Here is a 12,383-nt window from a genome sequence, read left to right on the forward strand (position 1 = left end):
CCAAATAATATATTATGGATCAAATGAAAAAAATACAATGAAATCTCGAATCTGATGTGGCAGGCTGAGAGACATGAAGTCTAATAGAATTTTAAAACCATTAATATAAATCATATATCTATTGATATTAATCTCAACTTGCTAATCCCGTGCATTTCCGTGATAATGTATACTTGCATATCTCAAATTGTTGTTAGTGTTTATGTTTTATATATAAATAGATATTATTCATGTAGTTGAAGAGGTGGAACTAGCTATGTATTTTAATCAATCTAAAGAATGAATTGGACAAAGATGAATTAGTGAATTATCACTCTAAACTATTATATATTATTGGCATTACATCTATTTATCTTTGCAAATTAAAGTTTCAAAGTCAATTAGCACCGTAAACTATTAAAATCATCAATCAGGTCCTTAAACTAAGTAAAAATCATTAATTAAGTTATAATCATATCTTAAAATCAGAAAATGTGACTATTAGATATAGACTGTAATAATCTCTGTGTTGGTTCAAAATTAGCTTCGAAAAGAGGGTTTGAAACTATTAACTCATTGATTTTCGGTGAGGCCTCAATTGATGATTTTTATTTAGAATGAAAACTTAATTGATGATTTTACTTAGTTTGTGAGCTAAATAAGTATTGTACCTATATTATTATTTTACATATTAATTAATTTAATTTTCCGAAAGTGCATTTTGTTATTTATTATTTTAATAAACTACCTTTTATAAAATTAAAAAAAGAAAAGAGAAATGTAGTAGAATAGATGGACTAAGGTACCTACATGCATTTTGTTATTTATTATTTTAATAAACTACCTTTTATAAAAAATTAAAAAAGAAAAGAGAACTATAGTAGAATAGATGGACTAAAGTATCTACACTGACAGTTTTTTACACTTAAAGCATTGAAACTAATTATGCAGTCTAATCTATCTACACTACACTAGCTATGTATATTTCAAATTAAACTCTTTAAAAAAATTAAAATAAATAACAATATTTACCGTATCTATTGTATGTAGATATTAGTGCAACCAAACACTTATACCCCAAATATAATAAATAATATTCCTTAGTGATATGTACAACAATAGATTCTAAACTAATTACGATCCTTAATAGAACCAAACACTTTTGTACCTATAAATAATACTATTTGACATCAACTAATTAAAGGTTTCATCTTTCGTAAGTGATGTTATAATGAGACAATATTTTATTTGTTTTTTCTATTTTTATTTCTTAGTGTCTTTCCTAATCTAACATTTTTTTTTGCAGGTTGATTTTTGGTTCAAAGCTCAGTTTAGGTACGTGGCTTTCTTATTTAGCTTAGCTTTGTGTCTGATTTTTTTTCATTTTCTATTTTTCCTCTTATTAAAAAAAAGATCATATTCATATAGTTCAGATAATTATTGGTTTGATTTTCAATCATATCAAATTATGTTTGGCTTATATGAATTTTATGTTCAGTTTGTTGAGTTTAATTGATTTTGACAGTGGTGAAAAACTACAAAGTTTAGGTATGCTGTGAATTTTAATGTTTTGTTTCTTTAATTTGAATTTGAATTATATTAAATTATGTTATTATTGATTTATGGATACATGTTGTGATCAGATGACATCAAGTAATTAACATCTCATATCCAATGACATTAAAAAATTACAAAGTCGTATTGCAAAGATTAATCGGAAAAATAAGCTGATGGAACTTTGCTCACAAAAAAGAATTTTAAAAACTAAAGTGGATCAAATAGGTAAATATTTAAATTAAGTATATTTATTTATTACTATTAGTTAGGCAAAAGCATCTTAAGACCCCTCATCTTTTATTTTTTAATGTACTAATGATGGTAATTAATTTTGTTAGATGGGTCTTTCACATTAACAATAAATTATAATTGTGCCTGAATATATTATAATTGGTAGATAGTTCTTAAGATAGGCTGTGATAAATTATTATTGCATGAACAAACTTTTACTATAACAAAAACGATCACCATCCCGATAGTAAAGCCACACGTAAAGTTCACACTTGCAAAACACTTTAATGGCCCATAATTCAATAATTTTTAGGGGTGTCCAAAGAAGGAGCTTTACTGTATTAAAAAATAAGCGGATCAAAATTACCGAGTGAACCGATGAATTTCGGTTTTTCGATCTATTAGATTCGGTTCCGATTTTAAATATTGAAATATATCGATAATATCTGTCGATTCGGTTTTTATGCTAAAATAACGGAAATAACCAAACCGACTGAAATACGTATTAATTAAATTATTTGATTAGGTTTAAAAAAATTCAATTTTTAAATTAATAATTGAATATAAAACCATTTGATTAAATATTGTAATAAGAAAATTATAAGAATATATCTGATTATAGTTTTTTTTAGGGTTAAGGTGCAAAAATATCCCTAACTTTTGGGTCATGAGCAATTTCATCCCTAACGTCTAAAATGGTGCAATTTTACCCCTAACGTTGAAAGCCAATAGCAATTTTACCCCTAACGTTAATATTTTCAATCATTTCAGATACTATTATAAAACACAGATATTTGTGTTCCTTATTCTGCATCAATTGCATAACTTCGTTCCAAAAAAAGGATTTCATGTTTTTTATAATTTAATAATAGAATTAGAGATTAATATTTATAAATTCGGTGGATTTTTTAATTTTTTGGTCTAATTCGTACAAAAAGGCAATATTTTTTTTCACATCCCAACACATGTTTGTGATTTGTTACTAATAAAATAACGAACGTGTGAAGTGTAGATAACAAGATTAATAACTGAGAAGACAGTTTGATGAATTATTTCTCAAATTGACCCAATTTATCAACGTTTAGGGGTAAAATTGCACTATTTTAGACATTAAAAGTAAAATTGCTCCTGACCCAAAACGTTAAGGGTATTTTTGCACCTTAACCCTTTTTTTTAAGTCCTGATTATAGGTTTTTAGTAATTGGAGGAAAAAATGGTTTAGTGAAAAAATCCTAATTATAAGTTTTTTTAAGGATAATTGAACCCTTACATTCAGGCTATGGCACCAAAAAAATCCTCATAATTATCGTGAAAAAATCCTGATTATAGGTTTTTCATTTCCAATCCGTGCAATATCTTTTCAAAAAACCTATAATCAGGATACCCTTAATAAGGGGTTCAAGTTTCTGTTAACTAAGTGCAATTATAATAGTTATTTCCATTTTTTTAAAAGTCCTGATTATAAGTTTTTAATAATATGAATTCCTCATTCAAAAAAAAAAAAAAAAAATAATATGAATTTCTCAACTACATTAATATGCTTTATTCTATGCACAGAATCTTAGGAATTGGAATTTTTAATTATAATAATTTCAATATTTTAATTTTTTTCTTTTTTCATTTAAATCAAACACTTATTTAATAATTTACATTCCCTGTATGGGCTAATGAAATCACTAACTAATGATCATTGCTAAATTAATGTCAAATTTCTACTGTTTCCTTCGTTCTTTGCAAGTATTGATGACAGAGTGAAAAAAATTTCTACGTCTGAACAAGTAAATATACATACTAATATTTAGAAAAAATCTATTATATATATATGCATACTTGAGTTTAATCTAGCTATAATCATTATTGATAAAGGAACTCATCATAATAATGGACCTAGTATAGAATATAGTATATTTTTTTTACAAGATTTGATTAATATATATCACCAATGACTAAATTTTAATATCAAAGGAGAATTGGCAACAACAATATCGCGAAGCAATGATGAATAGGCAAAATAAGATGCGAGGAAAACGAAAAATCAATAATGTTTTGGAGCATGAAGGTATGTGACATAAAATCAATGGTTTTTTATAACCTATATATATTTTTTAGACAACACTACTAATTATTAACTAATTTTGGAATTGTTCTTAAAAATGTACTTTTTAGAAGATGGAAATGTTAATTGCAACAACCTCACCAATTTTCTAGAGAATTGATACAAACGAATTCATCTACAACACGTAACTAATGGTAATAAATATTTTTATTTGTTTTGAAAATATTTTATTATTTTATGTATTAATAATGAATTTTAACCTTCATTTGTAGAGACACGCTATTTTTCTCCATTATCAATATCAGAACCGTCCTCACAAAGTAACATCTTCAACATTAATATGTTACAAACAGGTAACTTTTTAGAGTTAAATAGAGTCATTTTGTATATACCTTCTATTTATTTGCACACATCAATTACTATAGTTAATTTCAAAAACAAAAAAAAAAATTACTATAGTTAATTAGTTACATAATAATACGGGTATTTATTGATATTTTTTTAAGAGTTTTCAAATTCTATATATCGTATGCAGCAAAACATTGTTTTTCTTCATCCTCAACATCTAAACAAGTAAAAGATCCAAACAATATCAACCAAGGTGATAATGACTCTAATCTCGGTATAAGTTTTTATTTTTTTCAATTGTGTTTTTTTCCGCAATTTAGATATTTTGGATTTGGGCGCTCCAGAATATTCATGTTCAAATTGTGGCGCACTGATGTGGTTTGATGAGCGAATTCGTAAGAATCAAAAGTGTGTTACACCTGTATTTACACTCTGCTGTGGTGGTGGCAAAATTAAAATACCATACTTGAGAGATGTACCAGACACATTGAAGAATCTCCTGTTTGGAATGGATCACATAAGTAAAACGTTCTTAGAAAACATACGAGCATATAATATGATGTTCTCCTTTACATCAATGGGCTCATTAAACAACGGAAATGGTCTGTATGTATTTAGACTCAGCGGTCAAAACTGTCATAAGATTGGTAGCCTCCCTGCCACAAAGTGGGTCAAATCCAAAGTTCGCTCAGTTATATATCTACGACACTGAAAATGAGATTTCGAACAGAGCAGGATCTATTGGGTATGATTCTAATTGATTTGTTATTGCTATCATTATAAAATAAAAAAAAAACCTTAATGGAATATAACATTTTTAATTTGTTGTTTACAGTTCTTCAAAATCAAAGAAGGATTTTGACCACTCCATTATTCAGGATCTTCAAACCATGTTAGACCATAATAATGTTTTAGCACAATCATTTCGATTAGCTAGGGACAGACTAGAAGCTTATGAATGTCAAGATTTGAAGTTACATTTGATTGGTGGCAGAAAAATAGATGGTCGTAGGTATAATTTGCCAAGTGCTTCAGAAGTTACAGGGTTAATAGTAGGAGATGTTGATACTGCGGAAGACTTTAGAGATATTATAATGGAGTCTAAGACTGGTATGCTCAAGAGAATCAATGAGTTGCACCCCTCCTATCTTCCGATGCAATATCCATTGCTTTTTCCACGTGGTGAAGATGGTTTTCGAAAAGATATTTTGTTTAGTGGAGATAAGAAAGGAAAGCGAGAGACAATTAGTATGCATGAATTTTTTTGCTTCAGGATCCAACAACGAACCAATGAACGTTCATCAATTTTGAATTCAAAGAAGTTATTTCAGCAATTTTTGGTTGATGCTTACACAGTGATAGAGGCTGAAAGATTGAACTTTATTAGATATAACCAGAAACATCTGAGAGCGGATTTATGTAAGGGATTATCAGAAGCTGTATTGAGAGGTGAAACCAATCCATCTTCAAGTGGGAAAAGGATCATTCTTCCATCGTCATATGTTGGCAGTGCCAGGTACATATATTTTCTAAATTATGCTTAACAATTCATATGGTATTTTTTAAATTGTTGACACATATGGTATATAAATAATTGGTACAACATAATTCTTTAAAATTATTTGATATATAAATATTTACCACTTTTCGAAGGTACATGATACAAAACTATCAAGATGCTATGGCAATATGTAGATGGATTGGATATCCAGACATCTTTATTACTTTCACATGCAATTCAAAGTGGCCTGAAATTCAAATATGCATTGAGAAAGATAGCTTGAGACCAGAAGACAGGCCTGATATAATAACAAGAGTTTTTAAGATGAAGTTGGATTATTCGTGACTTGAAAAATGAGACAATATTTGGAAGAGTATGAGCATGTAAGACATTTTAAAAAAATTACACATTTTTTTTATAATGTAGAAAACATATATTACTTTATATACTCTTACAGGTTTCTTTTTTTCCAGTAATTTACACAATTGAATTCCAGAAACGTGGTCTCCCTCATGCGCATATACTGTTGTTTTTGCACCCAGAAGATAAGCATCCATCTGGAAAGGACATTGAAAATATTATTTGTGCTGAGATTCCCGATATTCTAGAGAAGCCGCAATTATATGATATAGTACAAAAGTTTATGATTCATGGCCCTTGTGGTGTTGATAATGTACGGTCACCATGCATGAAAGATGGAAGGTGTACCAAACACTTCCCCAAGAAGTTTAATAAGGAGACGACTATTGATGAAAATGGATATCCAGTGTATATGAGAAGGGATAATGGGAGGACGGTTGAGAAAAATCACATTCTTCTTGATAATAGATTTGTGGTGCCATACAATAGTCAGATGTTATTGAAGTTTAATGCTCATATCAATGTCGAATGGTGTAACCAACATAGGGCAATCAAATATTTGTTCAAGTACATAAACAAAGGCAATGATCGGATAACCACTGCGTTTTATCAAAAAAAAGGACACGGGGATAATGAACACACAAAGGATGTGTTAAAATGTATTATGATTGCAGATACATTTCTCCTTGTGAGGCAGCTTGGAGAATATTTGCATTTCCAATTAATTACCGTGAACCTGCTATGGAAAGACTTACATTTCATCTTCCAGATCAACAAAGTATCATATTTCATGATGATGATCCAATTGAGGATGTTGTTAAAAAAGGTGGGGAATTACAAACTATGTTTTTGCAATGGATGAAAGCAAATGAGGAATACCCAGAAGCAAGACAATTGACTTATGTTGAGTTTCCAAATAAGTTTGTTTGGAAAGTAGTTGAATTAAATGATCACACTGCCGGCACAGTGAAAAAGATCAAGAAATGGTGTCCTAGACAATGCAGATTGAATGTAGGTAGAATATTTTACGTCCATCCTGGGGCAGGAGAATTATACTATCTAAGAATATAGAAGAAGCATCTTTTTGGGGAATATGTCATTTTCTTTGCTTATTGTTTGCTTCTTTGTTGTTTTCTAACTGCATCACAAGCCCTGAAATAGTTTGGAATCAGACATGGCAACATCTTTCCGATGACATTCTACATTGTCAACGAAATCTCCTTAATAATCAAGGTGATACATTTTAGGCTACATTAATTTCCAAACATATATACATAATATAATCATACACTAAGCAGTGTAGAAGTAGAATATTTACTAATATTTCATATTTCTTTTTATAGATCTACTGATGAACGATGAGCAATTGAAGAACCTTGCATTTTTTGAGATAGAGAAAATCCTGATGTAGATCTTATCTATGAAGGAAGCAACAGTCTCATTCAAGATGAACTTTGTTACGATAGACGGTCATTGGCAGAAGAAAGTCAAAATCTTATGTTGTTGTTGAACAATGATCAAAGAATGGTTTTCCAAACAATCATTGATGCAATAGGAAAGAAAGATGGTGGGGTTTTTTTTTTTGTTTATGGATATGAACGTACTGGGAAGACATCATATGGAGAACTCTTTCATCTGTTTTAAGATCCAAAGGTTGTCCTCACAGTAGCATCAAGCGGAATAGCTTCACTTCTTATGCCTGGTGGCAGGACTGCACATTCAAGGTTTGGTATACCCATTGTTATAAATGAAGATTCAACTTGCAAAATTAAGCAAGGAAGTCCTTTGGCTGAGCTAATTATTAGAGCACGACTTATTATATGGGATGAGACACCAATAGTACATAAACATTGTTTTGAAGCTTTTGACAGAACTTTACGAGATATCCTACGGTTTCATAACAGTAATAGCATGAGTTTGCCATTTGGTGGAAAGGTGGTTGTTTTTTGTGGAGACTTCAGACAAATATTGTCTGTCATTCCAAAAAGAAGTAGACAAAATATAGTATCAGCTACTATAAATGCTTCTTATTTGTGGAAATACTATAAAGTGCTTAAGCTAGCGAAAAACATGCGACTTCAATCTGGGGATACACTTAAGGATATATAAGAGTTAAGATGGTTTTCTGAATGGATTGTAAGCATTGGGAATGGAACCGTTGGTGAGCCAAATGATGGTGAAGTTACATTTTGCATACCTGAAGATTTGCTCATTAAAGATACAGGGGATCCAATTGGAGCAATTGTCCAAAGCACATATCCAAGTCTGTTGGAGAATAGCGCCAATCCAAAGTACTTACAAGAACGTGCAATTCTTGCACCAACATTGGATATTGTAAATAGAGTCAATGAATACATGTTGTCTGCTTGGCCCGATGATGAAATATGCTATTTAAGTTCAGATACTATTTGTCGAGTTGAAAATGCTTCATCAAGTCAGGATGATGTCTACACTCCAGAATTTCTAAATAGTATAAAATCATCGGGTTTGCCGAATCACAAGTTAAAATTGAAAATTGGAATACCTGTCATGCTACTTCGCAATATATATCAAACTCCATGCTTATGTAATGGCATCCGTTTAGTGGTAACTCAATTAGGAAAACATGTCATTGAAGCAAGGAAAATTACGGGTTGTAATATTGGACAAAAGGTTTTCATTACTCGACTTGCTTTGACTCCCTCAGATATAAAGTTACCATTCAGATTTCAACGAAGACAATATCCATTGGTTGTTTGCTTTGCCATAACAATAATAAAAGTCAAGGTCAGTCGCTTGCACATGTTGGATTATATCTTACTCGACTAGTTTTTAGCCATGGTCAAATGTATGTAGCAGTTTCTAGAGTTACAAGTAAATGAGGATTGAAAATCCTTATTTGTGATGAAGAAAATAAAACAAAAAATTGTACTCAGAATGTAGTTTTCAAGGAAGTTTTTAATAATATCAATTGAATCATTTATTGTATACTTTTAAATAAATTTATTTAATTTTTTTTAATTTATAACGTATTATTACAAATCTATAATAGATGTCTATAATAAAATTATAATAAAAAAATATAATTTAATTAAAATGAAAAAATATTTCGTGCATTGCACGGATCTAAATCTAACACACACACACAAACACACACACAAACACACACACACACATATATATATATATATATATATATATATATATATATATATATTGGTTCTCTAATTTTCTCCTTGTGTCTCAAACTCACGTCGTTTATAAATATCAAACTGTAAATGAAACTACTAGATAAATTAATGGTAGATATGTTATATATATCACACGTACCACATTAAAATCCTAACATAATATGGCATAGCCAACAAAATTATCAACAGCAAAAAAATGTTCATTTTTAATCTTTCCATGTTACGCATGACCTCTCTTTTTTCTCTACATCTTCCCCTATAACAAATATCTTCTCTCAACTCATCTTTCTCTCTAAGACACCACCGTCGGCTATAACAAAACAAAACACCACCATCGACAACCTTACTTCTCTGTTCGTTCTCCTTCACCGCCCACCACCACTACTCGTTATCCATCGACCGTCACATCCACTCGGTCGACAAGTCAAGAGAATTCCAGTACTTTGAGTTAAATTTTGATATTTCACTCTAAAGATTCTAATAAATAAGTAAATAATTCTCTTTGATTCTTGCTTTTTTTTTAACATGCGGCATAACTTCATTGACTATGGCATATTTCTCAGAATTTTAACAGTGCGTTTGTCATACAATACAATTTCTCAATAAATAGTATATGTTTGCACTGTTTTTTTAGAGAGAATATGGTTAATGAACAAATAATTCTTTGGGTTAATTTCAAATATAACCCCTGTGGTTTCAAGTTTTGGCAAATAAATACATGTGGTTTGATTTCGAGCAAATAAATACATGTGGTATGCTCCGTTTTTCAAAAACGCGGAAACGGTAAAGACACCATCTATATGCTGACGTGGCCAAGGTAATTTAGTCAATAAAAATTAATTTCAAATAAATTGTTGTGGTTTGCGTGTTTTTTGCAAATAGGTACATGTGGTTTGCATATTTTTGCAAATAGATACTCGTGGTTTGGATGTTTTTGCAAATAGGTATCCGTGGTATAACAAACCATAAACAAATGCTTAATTTAGGCAAATATTGTGGTTTGTTATACGGGTAAATTTCACGAATGGTGTACAACCTTTACCCAATTTCACACTTTGGTGTACAACCTTCAATTTGTCACACTAATATACACGAACTTATAGGTGACCTCCCACTTTGGTGTATGGCCGGTTAAAATGACTGGTCAACGTCGGTCAACGTGCCACATCACCTCTTTGTCATCTATTCCATTTAAAAATAGGGCGTTACCGTACACCGCCCCTTTTTTACAGCCTCCGCCCCTTACATACCCATTATGCCCCTTCCATTATTTTTTTAAAAAATTTGAAATCACCCTTCTCTCTCTCTCTCACACCCGAACAAAGCACGTAACAAAAAATTATGGATCCGAGAACGTCGGAACACGAAAACTCCGAAGATGAGGTAATGATTTAATATTTTTTAAAATTTTTTAAATTTAAGTTATAAATTGCTTTATTTTTTTTAATTTTGTGAGGGGCGGGTCACGGACCCGCCCCCCTTAAGACTTGGGCGGGTCCAGGACCCGCCCCGGTTCAGACGTAGGCGGGTCCATGACCCGCCCTCGTCTGAAGGGGGGCGGGTCCTGGACCCGCCCTCGTCTTAAGGGGGGTGGGTCCGTGACCCGCCCGCGTCTGAATGGAGGCGGGTTCTGGACCCGCCTCCTTTTAAATGTTGGCGGGTCCTGGACCCGCCTGCCTATGTGCAGGAGGTCCAAGGACCCGTTTTGCGACTAATCTAACATTAGTCCGTTTTGCATGTATTTTCAGGAGGCAGCTAGAGTTTGGGTTGGCGACGGAATCGATTATAGTCCTTATTTCATAACGAGCACGGTATTTCAAACAAATGTGGAAGCAATTCAATGGGCGAAAAACATTGCAATCAAAAATGGTTTCGAGATCGTTATTTCTTCGTATAAACACGGAGGTAAACAAACTCTTCTGAGATGTTCACGTGGCGAACGGTATAGAGGATTGCCTATTCCCTTAGAAGATGGTTTAAGTAGGAAAACAAAAACTAAAGCGTGTGGCTGTCCATTTCGGCTAAAAGTCAGGCAGTTGCAAGATTTTTCGGGTTGACAGATTGTTGCTAATGCTGGGGAGCAGAGTACGCATAATCATGAAATGATAGTTTATGCGGAGGGACACCGACAGATTAGCGGTCTTAGTCCAGCAGCGAAGCTAATTGTGCATGACATGAGTTCGTATCAAGCAAAGCCGTGTGCTATTATGACGGCACTTCGTACGAAACATCCAGAAGATAACCCAACAATAAAGCATGTATACAATTATAGAGACCGGTTGAGGAAGGATGGGTTTGAGGGTAGAGATATGATTAGTCAGTTTTTCCACCTTGCCGTCACGAACAAGTATTATCATGCTTCGCTTGCTGATTCGGAAACTAATGTGTTAACACATGTATTTATGGCACATCCAGCTTCTGTTGAATTACTACGGACATACCACTGGTATATTGGCATGGATTCAACATACAAGACCAACAAGTACAGAATGCCATTCTTCGAAATTGTTGGGATGACTCCATGCAACAACAATTTCAAAATCGCGTATGCGATTATGCAGGATGAGACCGAATCTAGCTACCGTTGGGTTATGGAGTGTTTGAGGAATTTGATTGGATTTGACATGAACTCGACAGTTATTTTGACTGATAGAGAGTTGGGATTGATGAGGCCTGTTAGAGAGGTTTTTCCAGATTCTGCACACATGTTGTGTACTTGGCACATTAACAAGGATGTAGAAAACAGAGTCTACAAACTCATGGGTGGAGACATGAATTTTGCTTCAAAATTGAAGAATGGCAGATGGAAGAAAATAATAAATTCTCAAACAGTAGATGAATATGAGTTGGAAGTGGCCAAGATGAAGGATACAATGGGAAAGATAGGTAATGTGGTAGCTTATGTTGAGAATACATGGTTAGTCCACAAAGAGAAGTTTGTTGTTGCGTGGACTAAAGATTTCTTACATTTTGGCAACACAACAACCTGTAGAGTGGAGAGTGAACATTCTTCTTTGAAGAGATGGCTGAATTTCTCTACTGGATCCCTCGATACAGTTTGGGCCAAGGTTCACCATGAAATTGATTTGCAAGTCGTCAAAATCAAGTATAAATTTATTCCATTTCATTACTGTTATTATTATATTTGAATTTAGTAATATGTATTTTGATTCATACTATA

At 32.2% G+C, this 12,383-nt stretch overlaps 1 pseudogene; it reads left to right on the top strand.

The window, feature by feature from the left end:
- The first annotated feature begins 3,762 nt into the window (after positions 1 to 3,762).
- Positions 3,763 to 8,986, top strand: LOC136222571 (uncharacterized; annotated as a pseudogene).
- The last annotated feature ends 3,397 nt before the right edge of the window (positions 8,987 to 12,383 follow it).

This window comes from Euphorbia lathyris, chromosome 3 (assembly GCF_963576675.1).
Source record: "Euphorbia lathyris chromosome 3, ddEupLath1.1, whole genome shotgun sequence".
NCBI classification, from domain to species: Eukaryota; Viridiplantae; Streptophyta; class Magnoliopsida; order Malpighiales; family Euphorbiaceae; genus Euphorbia; species Euphorbia lathyris.